At 45.2% G+C, this 27,725-nt stretch overlaps 1 protein-coding gene and 2 long non-coding RNA genes across 44 annotated transcripts in view; 2 read left to right on the forward strand and 1 right to left on the reverse strand.

The window, feature by feature from the left end:
• Window positions 1-27,725, reverse strand: part of MSI2 (musashi RNA binding protein 2) — a 413,369-nt gene that overhangs the window by 282,932 nt on the left and 102,712 nt on the right. The window contains exon 1 of one of the 42 annotated variants that reach the window (XM_079955720.1): window positions 3,824-3,901. The exons of 40 other annotated variants lie outside the window; for them this stretch is intronic. The gene's annotated coding sequence lies outside the window, so the exon portion shown is untranslated. Of the gene's footprint in view, window positions 1-3,731; window positions 3,902-27,725 lie in introns of those variants that run through there. One more of the 42 variants, XM_079955719.1, reaches the window with a different exon arrangement.
• LOC307204350 lies at window positions 4,024-8,860 on the forward strand. The gene is made up of 3 exons (XR_013833625.1): window positions 4,024-4,438; window positions 6,302-6,384; window positions 7,527-8,860. It is a non-coding gene; the product is annotated as an uncharacterized lncRNA (long non-coding RNA).
• LOC307204507 lies at window positions 21,836-26,243 on the forward strand. Its single transcript, XR_013833720.1, has 3 exons — window positions 21,836-21,942; window positions 24,225-24,306; window positions 24,809-26,243. It is a non-coding gene; the product is annotated as an uncharacterized lncRNA (long non-coding RNA).

The following is a 27,725-nucleotide window of genomic DNA, read 5'->3' on the forward strand; positions in this document are numbered from 1 at the left end:
GCAATTAAGTCTACAAAGTTTACCAGCCCAGGAAAATAAGAAGGAAGGAAGCATGTATTATTATATAGTTCCCACTAGGAGCATTTCAATGGTCTCAATGGCGGGGGCATAAGACTTTTTACAGATTTTTTCCTGCCTGTCTGGAGCCAGCCTTTACTTTCCACAAGCAACCATGCATGGGGATATTTATTAGCTTGATTTTGCTACAAATTGGGCCCTTCTTATGTATACTGTAAAGTGAAAAGTGCTGAAAATGTACCTGTCATACTTGGCAACTTTACTTTCCAATGATGGACACACACCTGAGTACACCAAAAAGCCATGTAAGAAATGGCAGACAGTTAAGATTCCAGGCAAATTCTGACCTTGCAGAGCAAACTGATAGTGTTCAATAAGAGGAAGAAAGAACAGGGTTGCAACCTTTAACTGATTAATTGGTTAGAATTAATTAATCAAACAAAACAGACTAAAAAGGCATCCCTAATAAAATTGGGTGACAACTTTAAAAAAAGTTTATTAATTTAACTAATACTAATTAAAGCTGTGAATGGCAGGCACCATCTTAGAAGAGGCATTCCTCATTCCATCTCACCGAGGAAGGAATGCCTCTCTTAGGATGGCACGTACTATGGAATATATATGCACAATCTAAAAACATTTCCTTCCTACTTGAGACAGCTTAATGCAAATTTATGCAGATTTAAATTGATTAAAAGACGATTTTTAAAAATCATATGACAGCCTTAGTTACTGAGCTAACAGCTTCAGTGAAACTCCATATGGCCCCTCTATATATTCTTGGGAGTCCCCATAATCATACTCCCCTCCAGTGCAGCAGCCAAAAAGAGAGAAAGAAAATCCCAGACAGAGCTAGGGAAAGGAAAGAGCATGTATTTATCAAAAAGCTGCTGACATACCAAGATGGCCTGGAAGACAATGGCTTATTAAAAGGAAGTTGTAAGCTCCAGGCACATACAAGTAAAGACAAGAAGCCAGGATGCAAACATTTCACAAAGAACAAAAGTTGCAGCAGTCAGTACCACAATATACTATCCTGACCTGGTGGTGGAAGGAGGAGCTGGAGGCTGTGGCATGAGATCTTTTGGCATGAGAGGAGAGAAAAGGAGGCTGCCTTCCCCCCACCAAAGCACAGGCACCCACACAGGGGGAGGTGCAAGAGACCACTTTCCCTTTAATGACTAAGTGCCCTCCTCCATCCACAGAGCTTGAAGGACACCAGAGGTTGGAGGAAGGGAGTTGGAGGGGGGGACGGACAGGAAGCAGAAAATCCACCAGCTGTACAAGTGCATCAGCAGCCATGGGACCAAAGACGCCCTGGCTGGAAAGAAGGCGTGTGAATTGATACTATTATCAGAGCTTATTGGAAGCAAGGATTCATTCCCCACACCCCACCTGAAGTTTTCCTCTGAGCTGCATGGAAGAGAGGGGAAGGTGGAGCATGTGAGCCCAATGCAGCAGTTCCATGGAGCACCAAAGCTTGCTCTAGTACTATGTGTGAACATAGTTGGTGCCTCTGTGCATGTGCAGAGAACCTTTCAAAAACCAGTGCCGGAGCCAGCCTCTGTGCACCTGAGATAGATGGGAAAGAATTCCAGCAAGCATCAAGCCCCAGAACATTCTCACAGTCCTAACACTGCATCTACCCCTAATATCTGAAAAATAATAATACTGAATTGGGAATGCCAAGAGGCGCCACTGGACAACGAGGGACACAATTGCGTGTTGGGATGTAGCCATGATCAAAAGCCTTCTTAGATTTTCAGTATTGCCATACACAACCCGTGCCTCCCCAAAGAACCCCAGGCAGAGCATGGAACAAATTAAACAACAGTCCAATTTCAAATGTTCACCCCCTTTCCCCAAACTGCAAGCCTAACTATCTTTCAGTGACTTAATTCACTCTATTTTAAATAAAATCACCCTAAAACCGAGCAGCATTAAAATTCAATTATTCCTCTCCTGGCTGCAATCCACGGCTCTACAATTGAAGTCCAAGCATATATTTTGCTGTAGAAAATTGTCATTTACAAATAAGAACTGGCTGAAGCAGCCTTGTAACTAAAGCATTTGCAGGCCTGTCAGGGGGCCTTTTGCACGCCAGTGTTTGATTTAATATGGGGCCAAGCATTTAGTGTCACAGAGGAGGGGGAGAACAGGGGAAAGGAGGGGGAGAGGCAATTATTCTGAGTGTGTGTGTGTGTGTGTGTGTGTGTGTACACATATGCAATTATCAATTTGATATGCAACATCTCAAAAAAAGAAAGAAGGGGAGGAAGGAAAGTGACTTCCTTTCGGAAACTGAGAAGGAAGGGGGGAAGCTGGGGGGACATCACTTTGCCTCAGTGACTTTGGTCAAAGAAATATTGGTAATGACAAGGAAACACACAGCAACAACATTTTAATGCTTGGAGATGCATTGCGAGGGAGGAAATTGTTTCAGAAAGCAGCTCTTTGGCGCAAAAAAATGGAAAGCACAAAATTAAGTCTCACTGTGGCAATCTATGTTTTCCTGAAAAGACAGTTCAATTGCTTCGTTATACATGTTCCCCTCCATGAGGGAATAAAAGTCATTTGTTGCCTTAGCAATTCTTTCCACCATGACAGGCTTAAGCAGATGTCAGCGCCCTCCTCCTCTTCCCCCGAGTGCAAACCACGGCCGTGACCACGCAACACCATGCCACCGAGTGATGCCACAAACCCAAGCCCTCCCTGAACGTTTCAACCTTTTGACTTTGTTCTGAATCGGAGATAAGGAGGTGTCACCAACTGAGGGGAGGGTGGCAGGAAGGCAAGCTAGAGTGTGGTGATTTTTTTCATTTATAAATAAAGTCAACATATGAAACAGCTTCCTTGCATTCCAGCCTTAATCATTCAGATACGTACTTATTCGGGTGGCTGCTTATGCAAAATAAAAATAAAAATAAGAGAGTCAGATTTTGCACAAAATTTGCATATGCTTAGAAGTATAGATGCACGTTTAGAATTAATCACTGTAATTTAAACAACACATTTTCATCATAGCAGGAAATAATCGTGTAATGAGGGGCTAACTGTTGACAGGGAACTCCAAGGCCACTGCTCCCTTATTATGGTTCCTTGTATTTAAACCGTCTCGGACTGGCCAGCCCTTCAAAGAGGAGACACCGCCAAATCAAAGAGAGTCACATGTAAAAGAGGACACCCACACACCCTGGAAGTTCTCTAAAAACAGGCAGCATGTGCCAGTGACATAGCATAGGGTTGGGGTGGCCACAGGGGCGGTTTCCCCGGGTGAAAAAATGGTTTGGGGCACAATACAGCTGTGCACTCCATCACTGGGCTCCATTGAAAACGCCTTCTCCATGCAAACCAGGAAGTGAACTCTCCAGGCAACGGAACAACTCTTCTTATCTCCGTGGCTGCGATCTCTCGGGTGAATGTGCACGCACCATTAACATATCACGGGAAGCAGCCGGCATTGCCCTGCTGCACAGAAGGCCCAACTCTGACCACAGGAGGCAAATCAATGGCTGTTGGCAACAACCTAACCCCAGAGGTGGTGAACCTGTGGCCTTGGACTACAACTCCCATCATCCCTTGGCCATGCTGGGAGATGGGAGTCCGAAGATTGCTTGGAGGGCTGCAAGTTCCCCCATCCCTGGGGTGGGTGGGTGTGTACCAACTGGCAGCTGGTCTCCCAAGCTTCTGACACATGTCTTTCCCAACCCTACCTGTAAATACCAGAGGGTGAACCCGAGACCTTCTGCATGCAGAGCACACGCTCTACCATTGAGCTACGGCCTGATCTCCACTGCTAACTCACATTACTCCTCCCAGCCGCCAGCTTCCGAGCTCAACTCTCTCATCTCGCCTGGCAGTTGGGAACTTACTGACAGAATTTCGGAGTCAGTGTTCCAGGTTGCCCCTAGCAACCCGCCACGTAGAGAACAATGGGATCAGACAGCTGGAATAGGCCCGGAGTCCAAGCCCCTCATCTGAGGACAGGATCCTGCCCATGTTAAGATCGCAGTCGCAGCACAAATCAATCAAACCATATACATTACAACCTCCTCAAGAGTGAGAAGCGAGGCCGAGCAACAGAGCGGCAGTCCCATTGACAGAAGACAAACAATCTGGTTCCAGGCCTGAAACACCCTTAAGACTGAAGGGGGAACTCTCAAACAATCAATAACCCATCCCCCCCAACATGTAGAAAACAAGCATGTGAGGGGGGAAAGCTAGCTTTCTGTGTGCAGGGTCAGAATAGATCGGTGCCCTCATTCAGCGGCATTGAGATCTCTTCTCTGCTGTTCTCTGACCTCAGTGCCTCAGTCACTGCGATCTTCATCAGCTATAGTCACTTCAAAGTGAGAATCATGACTTGGGCTTCTAGGAGACAAAAAAGGCACTGGTGATCACTGACAGTTTGAAATATTAGGTTAAAAAGATCTTTAAATAATCCTTTGAAATATTGATACTGCCTTCCTCTCGCAAAAGACAAGGAGGTTTACAAGGTTTATTCAGAACCACTGAAGTAAAAACCCATGTGCTGGTTGAAGATGATGAGTACTGCTACCTCAAAAATTCTTTGAAATTTCTATTTTGTCAAATATGAGCAAGAAAATTTTGCTGCCTTCTCACTACATTGAGGTGGCCAAAACAAATAATCCACCTTTAATTTCAGCAGCCAAGGGAGGAGATTGGAAAAAGAAGTTTCTCTCATTCAATACACTTCGCAAAACTGAACCATCCTTACCCTGATTCTGGCTTAGACTTAGTTTCAAACTAGACTCTGATTTTGCCTGCCAAAAAGGGGAGGGGGAGTTCAGGACATTCCAGATACTGAAGGACTCAAGGCTGAAAAAAGTTGGGGAGCTTCTGGTATCTCTATTCCACCATCCATGACATTTGCTGAGCTTTCACTTCCCCAGCACTTCAGTTTGACAGGGCTTGTCTGGAGAACTAAAAAGGTGTAAAGTGTTTTAATCTGCATCACAAATTGCCAAAATTAATTTAAACTTCAGAGGAAACTAATTAGAACTAAAGCTAATTCCACACCCCCCATGCCTTCCCTTCATGCAGATCATATATTTGAGAGAGAGAAAAATATTAGTGAGAAGTATTCTGCCTCATACATTTAATCTCAACTTTTGACATTTCATCCTTCATGGGTGCTTGTGTCTTCTAAATATATTTATAAGTGATGAGAGAGGAAGGGAGCAGAAATCACCATCTGTATATGCAGAGTTACATTACATACTCCACTGTGCTCTGCATTCAGAATACAACGTTACATCTGATTAAAACACAACTTCCCTAATGGGAAAAGTGAACTTGTAAATGAATTACCGGTGCTCTCATATCAGAATACAAAAGACAGTGAGGAACAAGTATTTCCAACGTCTGGAATTTCTTCAACTTGCTGGCAATATTCATAATATTTCTTAACAGTAGCCATTATTTTAATAAAAATAAAAATAAAATCCACTTGTACCCATTTGTTAAATCTGTATCCCTTCCTCCCAAAGGACCCCATTCAGGCAACCATCACAATGTTAAAACAATACTATTTGAAATACAAATTTTAAAAACTTGTTTTAAACATTTAAAAGTAATTAAAAACAATCTAAAAACATTCAGAACATTTTTTAAAAATCTAAATGTGCTAGTTGAAAATACCGCAATTTTTCGCCCTATAGGACGCACTTTTTCCCCCTCCAAAAATGAAGGGGAAATGTGTGTGCGTCCTGTGGGGTGAATGCAGGCTTTCGCTGAAGCCTGGAGAGCGAGAGGGGTCGGTGCGCACCGACCCCTCTCGCTCTCCAGGCTTCAGGAAGCTATCTGCAAGCCTTGGGAGCCCGCGGGAGTTCCCGCCGGGCTCCCATGGCTTGTGGAGAGCTGCCTGCACCCCGAAGTCTGGGCGTGCTGAGCACTCGCACCCCGGGTTTTGGGTAGCTCTGCACAAGCCACGGGAGCCCTCCCACGGCTTGCGGAGAGCAGCCTTTACTGGGGGCTGGGGTCAGGGGAAGCTCGGGCTTCCCCCACCCCAGCCCTGCGCCTGGGGGGGAAATAAAAATTATTTTCTTTATTTCCCCCCAAAAAAACTAGGTGCGCCCTATGGGCCGGTGCGCCCTATGGGGCGAAAAATACGGTAATGGGAACTGGCTGCTGCTTGCTTGCAACCGATCATTCTTCTGTCCAGTTCTCCAGATGTTCAGTAGACCCCAATGAGATCAAAATGCTCTGTGCTGTGGAAAGCAACAATGACTGCTACCTTTAAAACGGTTTTATTTTTATTTAGTGTCAGTCTGCTGAAACATGTACAGAGGCTAGGAACCGACTCTAAGCAAGGCGGTCTTGAAGCTTCTCAGCCTGCACACTAAGGCAAGAAGTCAAAGCTTGGTGATCAATATTGTATTGAAATGTACACACTGCTGTCTCAGAAGACAACAAATGTTTTTGGCCTCTAGGAAACATGCATCCCCCTCCCCCCCAACAACTGTTGCAGTCCCCTTAAACGTATTCTGTCTCTCCATCTCCATATTTCAGCTTCTTGTAGCTGGAAGCAGTGTGAGTTTGCTTGCAAAGGGGCTTTCAAACAGCCCCATGCTATGCTTTGAAGTCCCAACAATTGGGACTTCAAAGCACAGCAGCACCCGATGTCCCTACAACAGCATGTGTCTGACTAGTGTGTGGCCCCACCCACCTGTCAAATTTGGCCCATCGGGGGCGGGACAGGGGGGTAGGAATATAAGAATCTGATCCACCAGCCAGAAAAGGTCTTGCACCCCTGCTGTTCCAGCTCTTCACCTCCTTGTGCTCAAGTGCATCCCCTCCTGTGTACCTACTTTGTACCATGTTCTGCTCTAGGCAGCTGATGGGATTCTCTACTGGTGGCCCTGTGTGTTTATTTTCCTAAACTCCCATTTCCATCATCTTCGCCCATGTCACTCTCTCTGCCTAGAGCAAGACTCCTGCCATCTGTCAAGCTTCTCCTTCCAAATTGGCCCCGCTTTCCTAAGTCATGTTTGTCTTGCCCACTTTGCCACTGCCAACCATTCATCATCACAGCTCCTTGAGGAGAAGGGTGCTGGCAATAGCTCAGTGGCAGAGCTTATGCTTTACATGTAGAAAGTCCCAAGTTTGACCCCCAGTTGCTCCAGGCGGGGTTGAAAAGGATCCTGCATGAAACCCTGAATTCCATTGCTATAAAGTGCCATGGAGCCTTGAAGACACGAGAGTGTAAAATGCACCACTGAAACAATTTCTAGACGTCACCTTTTTGTAATAGTAATGCTTATCTGCTCTGTAGGTTCTGTTTGTTCTAGGGTTATGCATACATTTTATGGATGAATTTTAATTGCAACTTGTGGATTTTTATGTAGGTATTTTGTTGTATTCTGCTCTGGTTCAAGGACTAATACAAAGATATATATTATGCAGCTCTAGAGAGCTGCTGCTAGTCAGTGTAGACAGTACTGAGATAGATGGATCAATAATCTGCCTTCCTATGTTCCTCTCCCCAGCCGAGTGGACTAAGAGATGCCAAAGACCCCTGCTTAAGAAGAGCTGCCAGTCAGAGTAGCCAATACTGAGTTGATGGATAAATATAGTGTGACGTGGTATAAGATCAGCATAAGTTCCCATGTTCATCCTGCTCCTAATGCATTCCTCTCTTCCACATCCATAGCCCTCCCCTCCAGAAACACTGGCAACCTGCACAGTGTGGCAACCGGACACGTTAAAACACCCAGCTGCTTCTAATCATCAGAATGGCAAGGACCAGCTTCCTAATGGCCTTGTCCAATCAACGCCGCTGCTAAGAATCTAGACCTTGTTCTACTAAGACTGGAAAACTTCAGAAGGAAAGGGGGAGGGGGAGAGAGAAATAACAACGTTTAAAGCAATTTTCCTCCCTGCCAAACTACTCCAGATGATTTCTCAAAGAAGAAGAAAAAACCTGAACAAATGGAAAAACTTTAACCCTTAGCCTTGATTAATTTCATCTACATAATACAGATGCTTGCAGCAATCAGCCACTGATGAGCAAGTCTTCCCTTAATCGCCCGAGAGAAACCAATGTCTGCGCAACACTCCAATTGGTTTTTTCCACAAAGATGAGCTTTTCATCTGAAGAGACCCCGACAAGCACTCAGAAAAGGCCCAGAGATGCAAGGTTTCTCCTCCACACTTTTGTTATTATCACCATTTCTTATAAACAGAGCACCTCTTCACTGCCTGGGAAGATCTCTCAGGCTCTGGCCATACCCAGAAGACCTTGAAACCAACACTGAAGGGAGACTTCCCTTCCTATTGAGCCCAAACACTGCCCATGACCCCAAGGGACCCAACATTCCTGCAGAGCCTTCAGGCCCCAGCATTCAAAAGCTGCAATTTTGGAGGATTTGATGACAGTTGCCTGGGCTCCCAGCCAGATCCCAGAACTGCAGCAAAGCCAAACAGGAACTATGGCGCTGCTGGCAATGTAACTTGCTAGATGCACTGGGCTACTAATCTTATAAGACTACTCAAGAGGAGGAGAAAGTCTGTGTAAATGCCTGCTTTTGTCATGGTCCAGTTGACAGCCAGGAAGGAGCAGAGGTTCCAACTACTATGTAGGCTCTCTATCTGTGCCAGGCCACTGCTGGGCAAGGTGGCATGCGGCAAGTTCCCATCCATGTCCAGCCAGCAGCCAGGCTCATTTCGACTCCTGAACAAGAGGCAATGGGGAATAACCAGGATCTGAATAGGGAAAGCAGCATATAATAGCTTAAATACTCAATAACCTGAGCATGCAGGTTGTATCTAACACCAGTAATTCTCAGAAGAGACACCTGGAAATAAATGGGCATGGCTGGCATAGGGTCATTCATTTAAATGCGTCTACTCAGAGTAGAACTTAGCTGGCTACAACCCAACCTTACTAAAAAGGCTTGTTTAGACACAACTGCCAAGCCATGGTTTGTCCTAACTGTAGTGCAGGCGCCAAACCAAAGTGTGTGCTCCAAACAAGCAAACTATGGTTTATAAAGTACAGCCTAGCATCACCACTGCTAGGACCCAGAATGGGCAGGTTCGCCTGGGTGTTGGTGGTTCTTCAAGTAACTTGACGCCCACCAATAGCCCTGAGCGTGGAGGCTGGAGCCAAAGAAACCAATGCAGTTGAAGCAGCTAAATTAATATGCTTTGGAGGGAGCCATCACCCTAGCAAAAGTCTAGAGGAGACTGAGGGGGCTTGCATACTTATTTAATATTATCTGTATTCCAATATCCGTTTTTAAAAAATAAAATACCAAAGCACTTTACATAGCAACAAAAACAAGAACACAGAACAAAATGTAACAGTGGAAGTTATCAGCATCAATGATAGTAGCCAGAGGGGCCAGGAGCAGCTATTAACTGTCTGGGAAAGATTGAGGGAAGAACTTTGTTTTTCATTGCCAGCAAAAGTGCCCAACCATCGGCAGCCATCTGATCACCAAAGGGAGATTAGTCCACAAGTTAGGGGCCACCACAAAGAAAGCCATTCTTAGCACCAATGAGAGGTGGGCATCTGCAGGCTGCAATACAGATATTAGGGTTTACTTGTAGATCACAGTGACCTCTACCAGGTCATAGCCTGCAGCAGGATGATGGCTTGCAGCTGGGTCTTCTCCCTTTTCCTGGGTAGATCCTTCCTCCTGAGTAGCCTCCCTGCCAACAGCCCTGTCTGGCAGCAAAGCAGGTGCTCTGTGCCTTTGAGCATCCCGTGTGATAATGACTACCAGACAGTTAATTTTGATTCCTTTCAACACAGAATCCATGAGCTGATTCAAGCTTTCAGGAAAATAATGTGATACAGTCTCCCAAGACAGTACCACTTCAGAACATGTTTCTAGGCAAGAGAAGACTGAATGTGTGCATCTTCTCCAAGATTGGTTGGTTTTTTTGTTCGTTTTTTAAGAAAAAAGTTCGAGGAATGTAAAAATTAAGTGCAACACAGAGAAGGATTTGAGGCTTATCTTCTACATACAGGGAGTGTTAGGGAAAGGCACAGTAGGTTAGAGAATGGTGCTGATAACACCAAGGTTGCAGGTTCAATCCCCACATGGGACAGCTGCATATTCCTGCACAGCTCATACTCTGGTTTCTCTTCAGGTCGTAGAAATCTTTCACCTTTTATTAAGTTTGTTCCTGCACTGCAGGGGGTTGGACTAGAAAGTGGGGGGGGGGGGGGCGGTGATGGCAGTTAAAGCACCACCAATCAAAACAGTCCTCAAGTCCTGTAGAAACCTAAGTAAATGTGTAATGTCACAGATGTCGCACAGATACCAACGTCAGTTCCATTCGGATCATTTTTTCAAAACCCAGCAAGGAATAATCTCCCACTGCTGAAAACCATGCTAACAGGTCCTTTGGAGCAAGAGTTTATTGAAGCACAGACAAAGCCAGGGGGAAGCAAGGAACTTGGAAGCCAAACCTATGGGGTTGTTCAACAAGGGAACCAAGAGACGCCCGTCCTCCAACTTAAAACAGCCTACACTGGAGGTAAAAAAGCAGCGTGAAGAATACAATGCACCACCACCCCTGCCACAAATGAATTAACCCAACGCAGAGATAATAAATTCAACACTTGACCTGAACCATCAAAAGACTAAATGACAAGTAAACTGAGAAAATAATTTGTAAACGGCCACATCTTTTTATTTAAAAAAACACTACTTCTCAAGGGGCGCATGGCTTGGGTTCACCTACTGACGGACTGCAGAAACATGAACTTCAAAAGTGTACAGTGACCAATAGTTAGGAACATAGAACCTGCCTTGTACTGAATCAAACCACTGGTCCATCTAGTGCAGTATTGCCTACACTGGCCGGCAGAGGCTCTCCAGGATTCCAGGCGGAGGTCTCTCCCAGTCCTACCTGGAGCTGCTGGGGATTGAACCTGGGACTTTCTGCATGCAAACCAAATGCTCTACCACTGAGCTATGGCACCAGACTGGCTGCCCCTAAACAAACCACAAGACTGAATCCAACGTTCTCTTGTCCGCTTACACAAAAGGCCTCTGTGATCCAGCACAACAGTTACACCAGTGGAAACGCTGTGTGCAACAGATCTCCTCTTCCCAGGAACGAAAGTAAGTAAGAACAGAGTGGAGGGCATGCAAGACCAAGTTTCCCCATTACATTTGAACAGCTCTCTCTTTGAGGCACACATCAGCTTGCACGCTCAGCTTTCCTTTCAAAGCCTATTAACGGAGTCTCCCAATGCTGGAAGATTTATTGCTCAGTACGATAGCTGCTGCACACCGCTTTGTTTGTTAATTGCGATTACTTTGCCTGCAGAAGAGTAGTCATCTAATAAATCAGTTATCTCCAGGAAGAATTGATTTTAAAAGTTGTTAGCATTGTAAACTGAAGTACTTGGTAACAGCACACAGTAAAAAAAGGAAAGGTCCAAATCTTCTGTTTATATGCTCGTATTAGGCAATTCCTCCCACCCTTTTTTAAGGTTTTAAGAGACTCACAAACCAAGGAATCTTTATTGTTTCTTTGAGCTCATTGGTAGAATCCAGTTTCATTGTTACGGCATTAAAAAATGTCAGCACTGGAATGATATTTGTCAAATTTGAAAACGTAAAAAATAATAAATCTCACACTGATCATTAATATTCTGCACAGCAAAAGCTGGATTTCAGCTAAGTAAAATACCACTGAATGGATGTTCTAATGCACAACAGGGCAGTTTTGGCATAACAATAAGCTATGGTTTGTTTAGCTAAACTACATTTGTATCTACTTCTGAACCAGCTCATTAGCCTTGAAATGCTGGGGACTGACCACAAAAGATCATAAAGCAGTTTGAAGCTGGTTGGTGAAAATAATCACCCCCGTAGTTATTATCATAGGTTAGGGAAGCCCAGGTGGTGCTCTCCAGATGTTGTTGGACTCCAACTCCCATCATCCCTACCAACTGGCTATACTGGCTAGAGTTCATGGGAACTGGAGCCCAACAACTCCTGGAGGGCACCACCCTTTGTTGTTAGGATCCTGGATTCATTTATTTGGATGTAAAATTCATCCCCATCTTGGGGATGAAAGAAAATTAGCAACATCTGACAGATATGAAGCTCTAAACAAGTTTCACATACTGGGGTCTGGATTTTCCCCATGTGAAAAATACACACTACAGTGGTACCTCAGGTTAAGTACTTAATTCGTTCTGGAGGTACGTTCTTAACCTGAAACTGTTCTTAACCTGAAGCACCACTTTAGCTAATGGGGCCTCCTGCTGCTGCCATGCCACCGGAGCACGATTTCTGTTCTCATCCTGAAGCAAAGTTCTTAACCCGAGGTACTATTTCTGAGTTAGTGAAGTCTGTAACCTGAAGCGTATGTAACCTGAAGTGTATGTAACCCGAGGTACCACTGTAATTCCAAATTAAAATTGGAACCCTGCTACAGCCTTGCACCTTAAAAGTTTTATTATTAGGTTGTATAAGGGAAATATTTGCCCAGACAAGCCCCTCCTCCTTCTGGATTTGTGTGTGAATCATCACTGCCCTGGGCATAATTCCTGTCTGGAAGAAGTAAGGTCCATAGCAGTGAGTCACCCATAGAGACACAGACTGTGGCTTCCCCTTCAGGTGGGCAATGCAGGTCTGCCTGAACAACCCAATCACACGTGGCACAGGGATGCAGCAGAATTGACCACCCCCACTGTGGCTGATAGGGAAGAGGAAAGGTCATGCTACGTTGGTTTGGTTTTCCTCGAGCACCTGATAGGCCAAAGGCCAGCACACAAGAACATCCTTCATCTGTTGCAGGGACTCCAGCACCTTGGCAGCGTCAACCAATTTACTTGAGGGATCGCCTTACTCCATGCAGGCCAATTTAGTCACTTCAGTCTGCTGATTGTGCCCTTCTACAAGTGCCGTGCAATGTCTATTCGGTACAGGTTGTTCCTTTAATGTAGCAGCACCTGCACTTTGGAACACTGGAACATTAGGTACCATTACCGGCTAAAAAAGTTTTCTGTTTCAACAGGCCCATTCAGACGTATGGTTTGGTTATATCTAGCTTTGAATTTGTTTTAGATTATTTTTTTTTTAAAGTTTCCAAATATGTCCTAAATATGTTTTATTTTTATAGATGTGTTTGCCACGATGCGCCCCTATTGAACAAAGGACAGGATATAAATTTAATAAACCAACTACTGCAGCGTCCTTGCTTCCAAACCTCTGGCCATGTTTGGAATGTAGCCTGTCATTTCTTGCTCTGCTCACTTTCACTTCTGGCCCTCCTTACTGCTGCCCTGCTGCCCCTGGAAGGTGGCTCAAGAGGTAACGAAGCCCTTGGACTGAAATTGATTGATTGATTGATTGATTGATTGATTGATTGATTGATTGATTTCTCTTCTATCACATTTCAGGCCCACCTTTCCATGATAAAGTTCAAGGCAGCATGGATGCTTTAGTTTAGATTCTTGCAACAGGTAAAAAGGTAAAGGAGTCCTGGGTGGTTAAGTCCAATCAAGGCAACTATGGGGTTGCGGCACTGATCTCGCTTTCAGGCCGAGGGAGCTGGCGTTTGTCCAGACAGCTTTCCAGGTCATGAGGCCAGCATGACTAAACCACTTCTGGTACAATGGGACAGAAGCCAGAGTGCACAGAAACACCATTTACCTTCCCGCCACAGCTGTACCTATTTATCTACTTGCACTGGTATGCTTTCAAACTGCTATGCTAGGTTGGCAGGAGCTGGGACAGAGCAACGGGAGCTCACTCCATCATGTGGATTCGAACCGCTGACCTTTCGATCGGCAAGCCCAAGAGGCTCAGTGGTTTAGACCACAGCGCCTCCTGCATCCCATTGCAGGGAGTTGGACTAGATGACCATTGGTGTCCCTTCCAACTCTACAACTATATTATTCTACGTGGCTCTTCTCCAAGAGCCCAAGGACACTCACTGAGCTTCATGGTGGAGCCGGCACTCTTAACCACTACACCACAACAGCGTAATCTTCCCAGCCTTGCACTTTATAGCAAAAAAAAGGCTCTCTCCCCATTCAAAGGCTATACAACCTATTTGCCCTCCTCGCAAACCAAGTGGACCTTCTCAGCGAAATGCAGCCTCTCAAAAGATTGTGGGCCTGCTTACCTGCCCGCCTCGAGTCGGCATTCGAAAGCTTCCAAGTCACATGGCAACAGAAGAGGCTTCTGCACCATGTCTCTGTCTAATCTAACACGTGCTGGCATCCTGCTGAACCCGAGAGGAATCGGAAAGGAAAGCTGGAACGGAGGAGTGGATTAAAAGTCAATTGCTGTCGCGCTGCCGGGTCTCGTCACCACTCTCCCGTACCCAGAGCTATTAAACCTGCAGCGCTCCAGGAGCTGCTGAGTGGTGTCACTTCAGTCTTTCGCCTGAAATCACAGCGTACTTTAAGGATGTCAGTAGCACAGTCACAGCTGGGGAGAGTGGGAGCTCAGTGGTAGAACACCTGCCTTTGCATGCAGAAGGTCCCGAGGTCAATCCCCAAAATCTCCAGGTAGGACGAGGGAAAGATGCTTACCTGAAATGTTGGAGAGCCTCTGCTAGCCAGTATCAATAATACAGAACTAGATACACCAGTGGTCTTGACTTGGTACAAGGCAGCAGCTACCTATGTTCCTAAGGGAAGGGCCATAGCTCACTGATAAAGCGTCTCCAACTTTGCACGGAGAAGCTCCAGGCCTCAATTCTCAGAATCTCCAACTAGGGTTGAGAATGTCCCCTGTATGGAAAGTTGGAGAGTCGCTGCCAGCCAGTGTAGGAAATACTGAGCTAGCTGGACCAATTGTCTAGCTGCCTATGTATCTACAAGGCCACAAAACTCAATTCATCCACATTATCAAAGCCATACAAAAGTTTGGGGCATGGAAGATTTGTTTTCTTCTCACATGTTGATTTGACATGTCCATCCCTCTTCCTCGGAAACTCTGGGAATCATAGCTGGGGGTGGGGTCCTCCTAACAATTCCCAGCACCCTTAACAAACTACAGATCCCAGGACTCCTTGGGGGAAGCCATGGCGGTTGAAGTAGGATCAAAGTGCTTTAAATATATGGTGTTGATATGGTCCAGTTCTCAAAATGGAACGTAGGAAGCTGCCACAGGCTGTGGCTGAGTTGCTCAGATCCTAATAAATAATGGGAAAGAGGAGGGAGGGCCCTGGAAAAGGCAGCTGGCCAGAAAGGATAGTGGCTGAGCAATGGGAGCGATCAAGAAAAGAAAGCTGGAAGATGAAGTGGTTCAGAGAGAGGCAGCGTCAGGAAACAGAGTCCATATTTGCAGAGCCCATATTTAAAGCTCTTATGCCATTGTAGCAGTTGTTGCTTCCCCCAAAGTATCCAGGGAACTACAGTTTCATTAAGGGTGCTCAAAGTTATTAGGGGATCCCCCTCTATTCCCTTCATGGAAATGCAATTCTCAAGAGTTCCCTGGGAAGAGGGATTGATTGTTAGCTTGCTCTGGGAATTGTAGCTCTGTGAGGGAAATAGGGGGTATCTTAACAACTCTCAGCACCCTTAATGAAACTACAGTTCCCAGGATTCTTTGGGAGGGAAGCCGTGACTGTTTGAAGAGGTATCCCAGTGCTTTAAATGGATAGTGCGGGTGTGGCCTTATACAGACCCAGGGGAATAACAGAAGGATGATGCCTTCTCCGTCTGCAGCAGAACTAATCATTTAGCATGCAGAGCACAAGTGCATGTCAGAAATGCATGCCACATCCAAATGAGTTTTTGATACGTTACCACAAATAGCTAATAAGGAGGGGAGAAGCAGAAGGGAGGGACAGGCCACACCAACCTTTAGCATAATTGCTCTCCTCTCCTGCCAATACTCTTAGTCTCATTTGGGACTAATGGTCTGTCTTCAATTAGGCTCTCAGGCTTCCAAAAAAAATATGAAAGCAGCTTTTTATTGTACCCAAAGTTTATCTAATAAGCACATACTTTGCAAAACAGCAGGGCAATGTTTGGGAGATTTGTTTTGCTTTTTTCAAACCAAGAGAAAACATGGACTGGGGGGGGGGGGAGAGATACCTAAGCCAATGATGGGAGCAGGGTTGGCTGGAAAAGAAAAACAGCAGGAAACGTAAGGTTTTGCCTTAGGAGCTGATCCAGTGGAAAACCTGTTCTGGACTGTCCCACTTCAGACTGGATGTAGGGGGGATTGCATCACAAATTCTCTGAACACAGGTCAGTAGATATCAGAATAGAAGAGTTCCAGCCTATTATGTCATGGATTCTCTCCCCCATCCAAGGAATCCTGGGAAATTGTATAACTGAAGGAGCATTTCATTAAATATTTTATTTTTAAAATGTTTGCATACAATATTAATTGCATTCATCCATAACTATTTCAGTATTTGTATAGGTGCATTTCAGCCCACGTCATTCAACCTGGATAGTGAGGTCCAAGTTCCAAGGGCCTTCTGGAGGTTCCATCATTGTGAGAAGTGAAGTTACAGGGAACCAGGCAGAGGGCCTTCTTGGTAGTGGTACCCACCCTGTGGAATGCCCTCCCATCAGATGTCAAAGAGTTAAACAATTATACAACTTTCGGTAGATATCTGAAGGCAGCCCTGCTAACGTTTGATGTTTTGTTTTGTCTCTTCATGTTAGAAACTGCCCAGAGTGGCTGGGGTTACCAGCAACAAGTTGTTGTTGCTGTTGTTGTTGTTGAAAGGTTCTCTAACATCTAACATCTCTCAGCACCCTTAACAAAATACACTTCCCAGGATCCTTTGCTGGGGCAGGGACAGCATGACTCTTACAAGTGGTAGAAGAGGTATTTAAATGTGTAGTGCCGATGTGGCCTTCGTGAACAAGGGCTCTATCCTACCTGAATAGAGTGATATTACACCACTGGAAGCACAATTCCAGTTGAGCTTTAAAAGCACATCCTCCAAGCGGGGTTACCGTACAACACACTTTTCCAGGAAGCACAGCAAGTACTCCTTATCAACCAGCCACAGTAAAGAAACAGGATCACTGCCATATATATATATATATATATATATATATATATATATATATATATATACACATACACATACACACACACACACACACACACGAGAAATAACCTCTCCCGACAGCGTGACAGCTGACATTCTAAACTGAAAAAGCTATTTGCCAAGAATTATCAAGCCAGGCTTCTCCCTCTCTGATAGATGGCAGAAGAAAGAACAACAAAGGCCACACACATATCATAAATCACAACTATTATTGAATGCCTAGCCACATAATAGCAACAGTCAAACTGAATAAAGACGCTTTTCAGGGCTCATCTGTACAGGGGAAAGGGGGAGGAGGGAGAAAAAGGTAAGACTAAAAAAATCTGGAAAAAATCCCAAGATGTGATCTAGCATTTAAAAAACAAACAATCAAATGGCAAACCCATACCCTTTAAAGAAAAGGTATTTAATATTGTGCCTGACTTTTATTTATTTAGGACAGTATTCTCCAACCTGGTGCCCTCAAGATGTTTCTGAACTCTAGCTGTCATCCGAAACAACTGGAATGTACCAGGTTGTCAAAGGCCAATTTAGAGCATTAAAATGCTCAAGGATGCATACAAATACAACATGGTGTTTATTTATTTGCTGAAAATATTTGTTGATTGCTTAATAATATTCAGTAAAGTGGTCTGCATCTTGTATGTTTGCTAAGAGGGTGGGAAAAACACATCTCAGACAGATTTTATTTTGTTTTTTAGTCAAGTTGCAAGCCCTCAGTGTTCCATAGTTAATGTTGCTGCTCAAATGGGGTATTCGACAAACTTAAGAAACCATGCCAAATATTGCCCTAAAAAAGCTAACATAAAATTAAGAGCCATACTGCTCATTAAGAGAAGATGAAAACATATTAATAGATGTAAGGAGGAGGAACCTCCCAAGGCAACATTTTGTTTAAGAGAATATGTATATAAAGAGATACTGCGGCAGCTGTGTACACAAGGTAACATTTGGTCTTTTGTCTGCTTTGGCAATTGTTAAAAACTACATACCAGTTTTCTCCACTCCAACTGCAACAGAGAGCACAGTGCTGCAGAGCAGCTAAAAGGCTGAGCTGCATTGACCCTTGCGCCTGGTTCAAATTACACTTCTACCCTGAACTCAGCAGATGGACTTAGAGGAGTCATCATTCTCTCAGGGCCGGGGCGAATGTGTGGTTGTGCGGATATCATTGCTGTGTTTCAGCCCTTTTATGCTGCCTGGGTTGATGGGAGTTGGGAGTCCAGCAACATCTGTAGCGCCAGAAGTTCTCCACCTTTGGGCCAAGGCAATGGGTTAAGACAAACATCACACCAAGCCATGTCTTGTACTAGCCATAGCTTAGAACCTAGATGATGGAAGGCAGCATCCCTTGCAAATTCTGCCTTGCATGATTTAGGGGGAAGTGTTCTCACGGCCTTCCACGTGTTTTGGGCTGAATGTCCCCAGTGGGGAGTCTTGTCAGCTCACCTAGACTTTCTGTTGTCCTGCACCCACCTAGCCAAGGAAGGCAACTGGCTGGTGGTAAATTCTTTATTGACAAATGCATGCACTTATGGCAGCTCCTAAGGTGCTCTGGACGGACACAAGCCTTTAGCACCCACTTAGCTGACCTTAACTTTTCCAGGTTCATGCCCTATGGAGTGATGGAAGCAGCAGTGGGACCATGCCCTGCTCCTAGGCTTATGTACCCTCATATTCCAGAGTGTGCTCACATAACCTGACACTTCTCTTGCATGAAGTTGTTGCTGATCTTTCCTCTTCAATCCCCCCCTGGCTCCAGGAGACAGTGGGGATGGCGTAGATTTGACTGGCCTGCTCCTCGCCTGAACAGAGTCTTCCTCCACTTCCAACATGTCCTGAGCCCCCACCTCCATCCTAATGCTCCAACCCTTCCTCTCCCCCCTCCACCCGGCTCCTGCTGCATGGGTGGCACCAAACCCCTTAAATCGCTGGGTCAGTCACTGGCCCCCTTCCCTCCACCACACACTTGTCAGAGCCCTGACACCCACACAATTTAAATAACAGACTTGCATGGACTCAGTATTTGCACTGGGACTGGTCAGGTCAATTCAGGACATTATAAGAACATAAGAGCCTGTCTGGATCAGGCCAATGGCCCATCTGGTCCAGCATCCTGTTGTCACAGTGGCCAACTGGATGCCTCAAGTGGGAAGTTTGCATGAAGGACCCAAGTGCAACAGCACTCTCGTCTGCTACCCGTTTCCAGCAACGGATATTCTGAAGCATTACTGCCTGCAGCCATGTAGGCAAAGCATAGCCATCATGACTAGTTGCCATTGATAGCCTCCATGGATTTGTCTAATCCTACATCCGAATTGCAGATACTTATGAAAGCATGAAGCCCAACCTTCAGCATGAACGCCCCCCTATGGCTGCCAATAAACATTCTAAATGGTATTTTGCATTTCCATAGCGCCTTTCATCTGAGCAGTTCAAAAGAATCTTGGCACTTTGATTTTCAGAGAATAAAGAGCCAACATGCATTTGTTTTCATTCTTCCCCAGTTAACGGGAGAGAGCTTCTAATAAGAACTCTCCCAAAAGATAAACCCAAGGACAGCAGCAGCAAGAGGGGATAATGGAACAGAGGAAAGAAAGAATAATTATCAGCCACTTCCCCCAAAATGTTTCTTGCACATTTTTTCTGCATAGGCAAGGGTAGGCCTGAGATTGAAGAACTGCCACAGCCTCTCTCAGTTCTGTTGGCTCGGCTGCTCTGGTAAGATCCCTGCTGGATCACAAAAAAGTCCTATCTAGTCCAGCAGCCAGCTTCCCAAATGTTCAACCACTCAGTGCTTCAAGACTAAGAGGAAGGACTATGGCCCAAGTAAGTGTATCTGCTTTGCTTGCAGAACGTCTCCAGTTCAGTCCTCAGTGGTATCTCCAGTCCCCTGCCCTGAAACCCTGGAGGGCAGCTGCCAGTCAGTATAGACAGTACTAAGCTAGATGGTCTGATTCAGTACAGTGGTACCTCGGGTTAAGTACTTAATTCGTTCCGGAGGTCCGTTCTTAACCTGAAACTGTTCTTAACCTGAAGCACCACTTTAGCTAATGGGGCCTCCTACTGCCGCTGCACTGCCGGAGCACAATTTCTGTTCTCATCCTGAAGCAAAGTTCTTAACCCGAGGTACTATTTCTGGGTTAGCGGAGTCTGTAACCTGAAGCGTATGTAACCTGAAGCGTATGTAACCCGAGGTAACACTGTATAAGGCAACTTCCTGTTTTCCTAAGGATATAGCAGGGCATGAAGGCAATGCCCCCTGCCTCAGCTACTGTAAACCACTAAGATGTAGTAGTTAAGAGTGTTGGACTAGGCCCTGGGAGACCAGGGTTCACATCCCTATTCTGGGATGAAGCTTCCTGGGTGACCTTGGGCCAGGCACGCTCCCTCTCAGCCTAACATACCTCACAGGGTTGACTGATGTGGGGATGAAATGAGGAGAACCACTTCAGCCTTGATTGAGCTCCTTGGGAAGAAAAATGTGGGGTATAAATGAAAATAAAACTGACTTTCAGAGAGAGAGAGACTCCATTTAGCTACCATAGCTGCTACCCATCAACAGATCTCTCTCCTCCTCCATGAATTTGCCCCATTTTAATGCAATCTAAGCCCAACCTGGTGCCCTCCAAATGTCTGGGGCTACAACTCCCGCCAGTCCCTGCCAGCACCGTGGCCACACCCTCACCGTTCATGTAAAAGATTTTAAATGTGTGATGTGGGTTTGACCCTGCATAATTTAACAGCAAATTCCAGTCAATTAAACTACACACTTTTAGGCCTGGATTAAAGGTGTGAGGTCTGAAAGCCAACAGGCGGGAATGGCCTAAATCCCATGTATCATATATTGCAAGAAGAAAAATCATGAAGTCAAACAAAATGCAAAATCACCAAACTTCTTTCTTGTTTTCCTGGCTTTGGCTGAATGTCAATCCTCCAAATGACTCAAGGTGGACTCATTCTGCTTCCCCCTTATCCTCCCAACGGTAAGTAAAGCTAAGAGAGTGTGACTGGCTTAAGTTCACCCAAGGAATTTCTGGCTGAGCTGGAGAGCTTAGGGCCTCGGGCTACAGCCATTTTAGAATAATGGTTAATCCAGCCCTGTTCACTGTGTCAATAAACAGCTTCTCTCGTCTGCCCCGAATCTTCATCCGGATGAGCTCTGGCATCATTAGACAGATGGAAGGTGGGGAGAGCTTCTCTCTCTACACCATGCATAGCTTTAATAAACCTCTCTCCTGTTCCCCATTCACACTGCAATCCTCTGCTCAGAAGTAATCCCGCTGAGCTCAATTAGATTTACTCCCAAGAAAATGGGCATAGCTTCAAGGCGATCCAATTTCTTTCCGGAACTACTTCTAGCTTTTTATTTTTATATATATTTATTCCCTAAAGACTTTAAAACTGCCTTTCATCATCATCTTCACCATCACCATCATTAACCTGCTCTGAACTCTAAGGTCCTAGGGTGGGATGATGTTGTTGATGGTGATAATGATGATAATACCCTTTTGAAACTTCAAATGAAAAAATACAACCACAAAATATAGGGTTTACATATCAAGACAGTGGCAGAAATGCTTAACAATATACTTTTCAAGATGGAGCAGCCAAAAGTCTACCAAGTACTCCCAGTGTGGATGTAACATGGAATATTAAAAAGATTTGGGTTATTAAAATACTGGCAGTATCTTGGAAGCTTTCGTTTTACTGATGTCATAAAGAGGCTTTCTGGCCCTGACTTAGGGCTCGCAAAGCTTTTCAGACTTTAGAAACTGAATTTCATGGTCCATGAGCAACATATGCAAACTCCAGCCTCCTCTTCCGATGTCAATACTTCTCACGTTTTAAAATGACACCTTGTTGGTGAACTTTTGAGGAAAACAGACACTCCATGGTTATGTATGTGATTTCCCCCCCTCTTAATGTTACAGTGAATGCCCAAACTCTGATGAATGTTGACGTTCCCATGTGAACGCTGACAATCCCAGATGGATTCTGAAATTAGATATATCTATTTCCTCACTTTTCAGACATATACCAGCAAATGTTTTGACTGTGACATTTAGGTGACAACGTCTGATTTTTCAGACATTCACATGTGAGCGTCAATAGTCAATGGATTTTGGACATTTTCTGTCTCATATATGTGCAAACATATAATCACACACATAATAGATAAAAATGGATGGATAGATAGAGAAATTTCCATTAGGTCTGTGAGAGATCCTTTTTTGGTCATATAAGAAGCATAATTTTAAAGGAAGACCAAGAAATTGTTATCTCTCTTCTAGCAGCCTCAAGAATATGTATTAGCTATAACTGGAAAAAGAAGGAAGTACTGTACCAATAACTTCTCAATAGTTGTTGAAAATCTGGGCCACACCAGGGATATTAAAACTTATAAACTCTGCCCAAACAAGGTTGGTGAGGAGACAGTGTCTCCCTGTTATGTTTTGGAATTTGAAAGTGGATCCTATACATTAATATGAGTTTAGTATGGTATAAGCACATTATGGCAGACATTATTTAATTGGGGGCGGGTAATTAAGTTCATTGACAGACAGAGAAGAGTGAGCACTTGGTTTTATCCCAAGAATTAGCTATGACAGGAGAGATGCCACCACCCTCACCTCTCCACCTCTGAGAAGAAAAGGAAGACTACCCTGGCTTCAAGTCTTCACCCCATGCTTTGCACCCTCGGCATCAGAATGGAAGCAATCCTGGAAGCCGGATATGAGAGCAAGAGAACTCTATGATCTCCGCCAACCGGCATTGAGAGTTGTGTGGTGACTCTCCACTTATGCCCTGGAGAGTCCTTGTGGCTCGCAAGGAAACCCTCCCCGGAGCCCGAAGGGGACATCCTCTTTGGGCTCTGGGGAGGGTTTTCTGGCTTGCCACTCGTCACCTCCGGGTTCCCAGCACTACGTGTGTGCGCTGTCATGTGCAAGTAGATTGAGCAGAAGTGGGGAGTTGTTTGTACTGGAAGAAATGTAACCTTCGTAACAAGGAGCCAACACGTTAATCTGCCTCTCAAAAAAAAAAGCTGAGTCTCCAGATCTCTCTCAATGTAGCAGGTAGAGTCAATTTTTTTGGAAAGAGGAAAAACAAAAAAACAAGCAAAGAGGGAGTGAGCACGTGGGGCAACACCCTATACCACAGCAGCAACATTTAAGACACCCAACTCTCTTCTGTCTAAAACAGCTTGGGTGGGGAGAGAGGTAAAGGTCCAAGCAAGTCTCCAGCCAACTCTCACTGTCAAAAATTCAGGGACTCCTGACTATCCTGCATTGGAGGGTTGGACTAGATGATTATTTGTGACTCTTCCAACTCTACGGTTCTATATTCCTCCAGCTCCCAACAAAGCAGTTCTCCCCCCACCCCTAGCTATTGCATTTCCACCAGTCACAGCTCTCCCCACCCCCTTAACACCAGAACTGGGTAAAAAAAAGACAACTCAAATTCTCGAATCGTGCCAAGTGGCACCTACAGCATCCATTGCCCTCGAGTGCCATTATTCACAGAGCCTCAAAACAGGCAGCTTCCTGCAACACTGAATTCCCACGGCGGTGCCAGGCACATCCCCAGATATTATCAGCCAGGCTCTGCGGTAAACAGAAAACAGGAGATGCACTTCCCAGGGGCTGCTCCATTTCAGCGCTGGGTGAAACCGTTCCTCCCCACTAAAAAGTTTCCTGCTGCTCTCATGCGGTTCAGGCTGGCTGTTACGGAAAGTGCAACACCATGCCCATTGCAAAACAGTAAAATAAATTTAAAGAAACACTGTAAAATCCCCCACTAAGGAAGCTTTGGAACCCAAAACGCCACCACAGAAATCTTGTCGTCCACCCCATCTGTTCTTGCTGTTACTCTAGCCGGAAAGCCAGTCTCTTCTACCCTGACAGGTTGCACCAGAAATAGCTATGCCATCACACAGCCAGCATTGAAAGGGGGGGGAGTTGTTCCTACATGGGAACAGGCCGTAGTAACGACAACAAAAACAAATAATAATGCCTTCCCTCTTTTGCTACCCTCTTGTTTCTCCTTGCATAGGGATAATAAAACACAAGAGAATGCAAGATCTAAGCAGAATCATTTTTAATCCTCCACCTCCGTTGCAAGGTCTTCAACATGGCATTATTTAATTTTCCACTTTTTTCTACTGTTTGTTTATGCCAATGCAGGGTGGCAGAAGCAGAAAGAAAAGCCAGATTAATGAAAATCCAAGCACGTCTGTGTTCACTAAGCAAGCAGTCATAGACTTCAGTGGGTATTTTATTATTTCTAAGGGAAAACACAGGAAGGGGGTGAGGCACAGCTTAAAAAAAATATAGCTGTGTCACTCTTTCTGTATAGATATAGAAGGACCCACGACTAGAATGTACTTTATTTGCAAGTCTCATTTTCCATCCCACTGTTCGAATACATTTCCAGGCTCAGAAAACAAGCCAGGAGTTTAGCTCAGCCAGAGCTAACTCAAGCTGACAGCTATAGCACTGATGCCTGCCAGACTTGATTGACTGGTTGGATATATTTAGACCTGAGGGAGGGAACGAAGAAAAATGGAGGGTGGGTGGGTGGGGGAATGAGAAAGATAAGGAGGAGGACACTGTTGTACGTTTGAACTAAAAATATAAAAACACAAAGGCTATTGTTAGCAATGATAAATAATAAAAAAAGTTAAGGGGCATCGCCTCCAGCCAGGTCTTCATCCCCACCCATCTCACACTCCATATGAACATAATCTCAGACAGATATCCATTTGCAGTTTTAGGTTGGAGAGAGAGGAAGGAAGGACACCTTTCTATACGTCGATGGTCCCTGGCTCCATCCCCAGCAAAGTTATGAAGATCTCGGGAAGTATCCCTGCCAAAGACTCTGGAGACAGGTGCTAGCCAAGATGAGACCAACCTGAGCCTAAGGACCAATGATCAGGTCCAGCAGGAGTAGTGTTGCACTTAGGTAATTTTAGACTTAATGGACTTAATGGAAGCCCCTGCATTGGACGGCATGAAACACAATGCTTCACCAAGATCAAAATGTGGTATGTCAGTCCTATGAGGGCCTTCCTGCTCATTCTGCTGGGCCCTGAACGCCTACCCAATTGCCCCAATGGTGCAGTTGAATAATATAAGGCACCATGATACACATATGCTAATATGATTTAGCTCTGCGGAAGGTCAAATGCTCTACAGGCACAAGGCTCAATCCCTGGCATCTCCAGTGAAAATTATCTCAGCCAGCATGGTAGAGCATGAACCCTGTTAGAGACCTGCTGTTGGACAACAATGGATCACAAGATATATGGCCCATCTAGCCCAGGGTCCTGTTTCTCACAGCAGCCAACCAGATGCCTCTGGGATGCCCAGAAACCGGGAATGAAGCCAACAGCCTCCCGCTCTCCACTTCCTGTAACTGCAAATATTTGCAATTGCATACTGCCTTTAGGAGAATGGTTCCTCTAGCCCTGCAGGTGATGCTTGGCCGCAGCTCCCATCATCATCCCTGACCATAGGGCCAGGATGGCTGCAGCTGATGGGAGCTGGAGTGCAGCAACATCTGGAGGGCCAGAGGTTCCCACGCTCTCAGTTCTAGAAGCCCTACCCCACGGACCAACTTTGACAGGTCTTAGGAACAACTGAGCGCCTCAAAGCTCTATGACGGGCGCCATTTTCACCAGAAACCAAAACAGTTTCCTGCAATAGTTTGAAATTTCTGTTTTGTTAGCCACCATAATAAATAGGTGGTTTTTGAGATTAACGGCATCCTGCCAGAACAAACTTGCCTGAAGTGCTGCTCAATGCTTTCATCCCCGCAGTCGCCTCTATATATCATTCATAAAGTTTGTTACACATCATGGAGAAAGTGGGGGTGAGCAATGCTGTAATAGCTGGTGACAGGGTGGGAGGAGCCGGTATTGGATGAATGAAGTGTGATGATTGCTTCTCCAGCACAATAATTCAGGAACATGGTTAACGGGCACAATTCCTTGTTCTCTCCACTCCTCTCTTTTTACTTGACCTTCCATATACCTTAATTTCTCCCTCCTTTACTCCCGTCCACTCTGCCCAGTGCCCTTGTGGCCTGATTATGATGTCTGGGACTTTTTGCTTGCCTCTGTTCCCAGGACTTCCTCACTCTCCCACACAGAGCGTCTAATTCCCCCGCTCTGCATAATCTCCCTCTCTCCCCCGCTCCCCCATAGACACACCCTCTTCTTCTGGCCTTATGGACACTTGTAAAAGCATAAATATATGCGTTACTCATTTTTACTGAACTGAGCTGTGTCTGTCAGTTGTTGTTGTTTTTTAAGTATTTCTTGGGTGTCATAAACAGAGCTAGACATTACAAGCATTCCAGATGTGTGGGGTGGATGGGGAGCTATGGGGCAGGAGGAGGAAGACAAGGAGGCAGTGATGGCCACCAACCTGGATGGCTTTAAAAGACAAAATTCATGGAAGATAAGGTTATCCATGACTACTCGCCATGGAGGCCATGCTCTGTGTCTCCTTGGTTGGAGGCAGTACAGTGGTACCTCGGGTTACAGACACTTCAGGTTATAGATGCTTCAGGTTACAGACTCCGCTAACCCAGAAACAGTACCTCAGGTTAAGAACTTTGCTTCAGGATGAGAACAGAAATTGTGCTGCGGTGGCAGCAGGAGGCCCCATTGGCTAAAGTGGTACCTCAGGTTAAGAACAGTTTCAGGTTAAGAACGGACCTCCAGAACGAATTAAGTTCTTAACCCGAGGTACCACTGTAATGCTTCTGAAGGCCAGATGCTGGAAACCACATAGGGGAGAATGCTCCTGTGCTCGGATCCTGCTAACGGGTTCCCCGCAAGTGCCTAACGGGTGGCCACTGCTGGACTAGATAACCCGTTGGATCAAGCCAATGGCCTATCTGTGCTTTGAATGTATGGCAGGTATGGGGGGGGGGGGAAGCTTGCAGACAGTTCCTATAGTATTTGAATGGTAGAGAGGAGAATCCCAAACAAACACATAAAACAATACCTGAGATTCACTGGGGCATTTTTCTTTTTAAGTGTTCTGATCACTTTTTAAGTAGGTTGCATGGAAGATGCTGGCTCTGCAGGGCCAAACACATCCACATGCAGAATTGGGTGCACAGGTGTCAAAACAGCAATGGACCCTTAAGCACTCAATGCACAAATACTAACACCAATGCCAGAAGTATTATTCTTATTTTCATTGTTATTATCATTTACGCAAATGCCGCTATGGCTTAAACCCACTAATAATAACAACATATTTATATCCTGTCTTTGATGCTGAAGAAAGCCAAGGCAGCTAACAGAAACTGAAACAAAGCAAGGTATCCAACAAACCAATGCACCTTCTTTAAAGCCAACACATCAATGTAACCCAAATAAGCCAAGCAGTGAAGAAAGTGTAGCAGTAATACCAGACAGTCAGCTTGCCAAATTCTCCAAAGGCCTTCCTAAAAAAATAATAATAATAATAAAAGGCTTTCACCATACAGTGAAAACTGAGCAATTAAGAAGCCCGGTGGGCCTCCCTAGGGAGAGAATCAGAGACCACAGATGCCCTCAGCTTCTCATATCTGTCTGCCAAAATTCAGACGTCAGGAGGACATGGAGCAGAACCTTGGATGCGCAGCTAAGCTTGCGAAAGGCTACACACTGGAGGTCCTCATGGGTTCCA

The sequence above is a fragment of the Podarcis cretensis genome, assembly GCF_951804945.1.
Source record: "Podarcis cretensis genome assembly, chromosome: 15".
NCBI classification, from domain to species: Eukaryota; Metazoa; Chordata; class Lepidosauria; order Squamata; family Lacertidae; genus Podarcis; species Podarcis cretensis.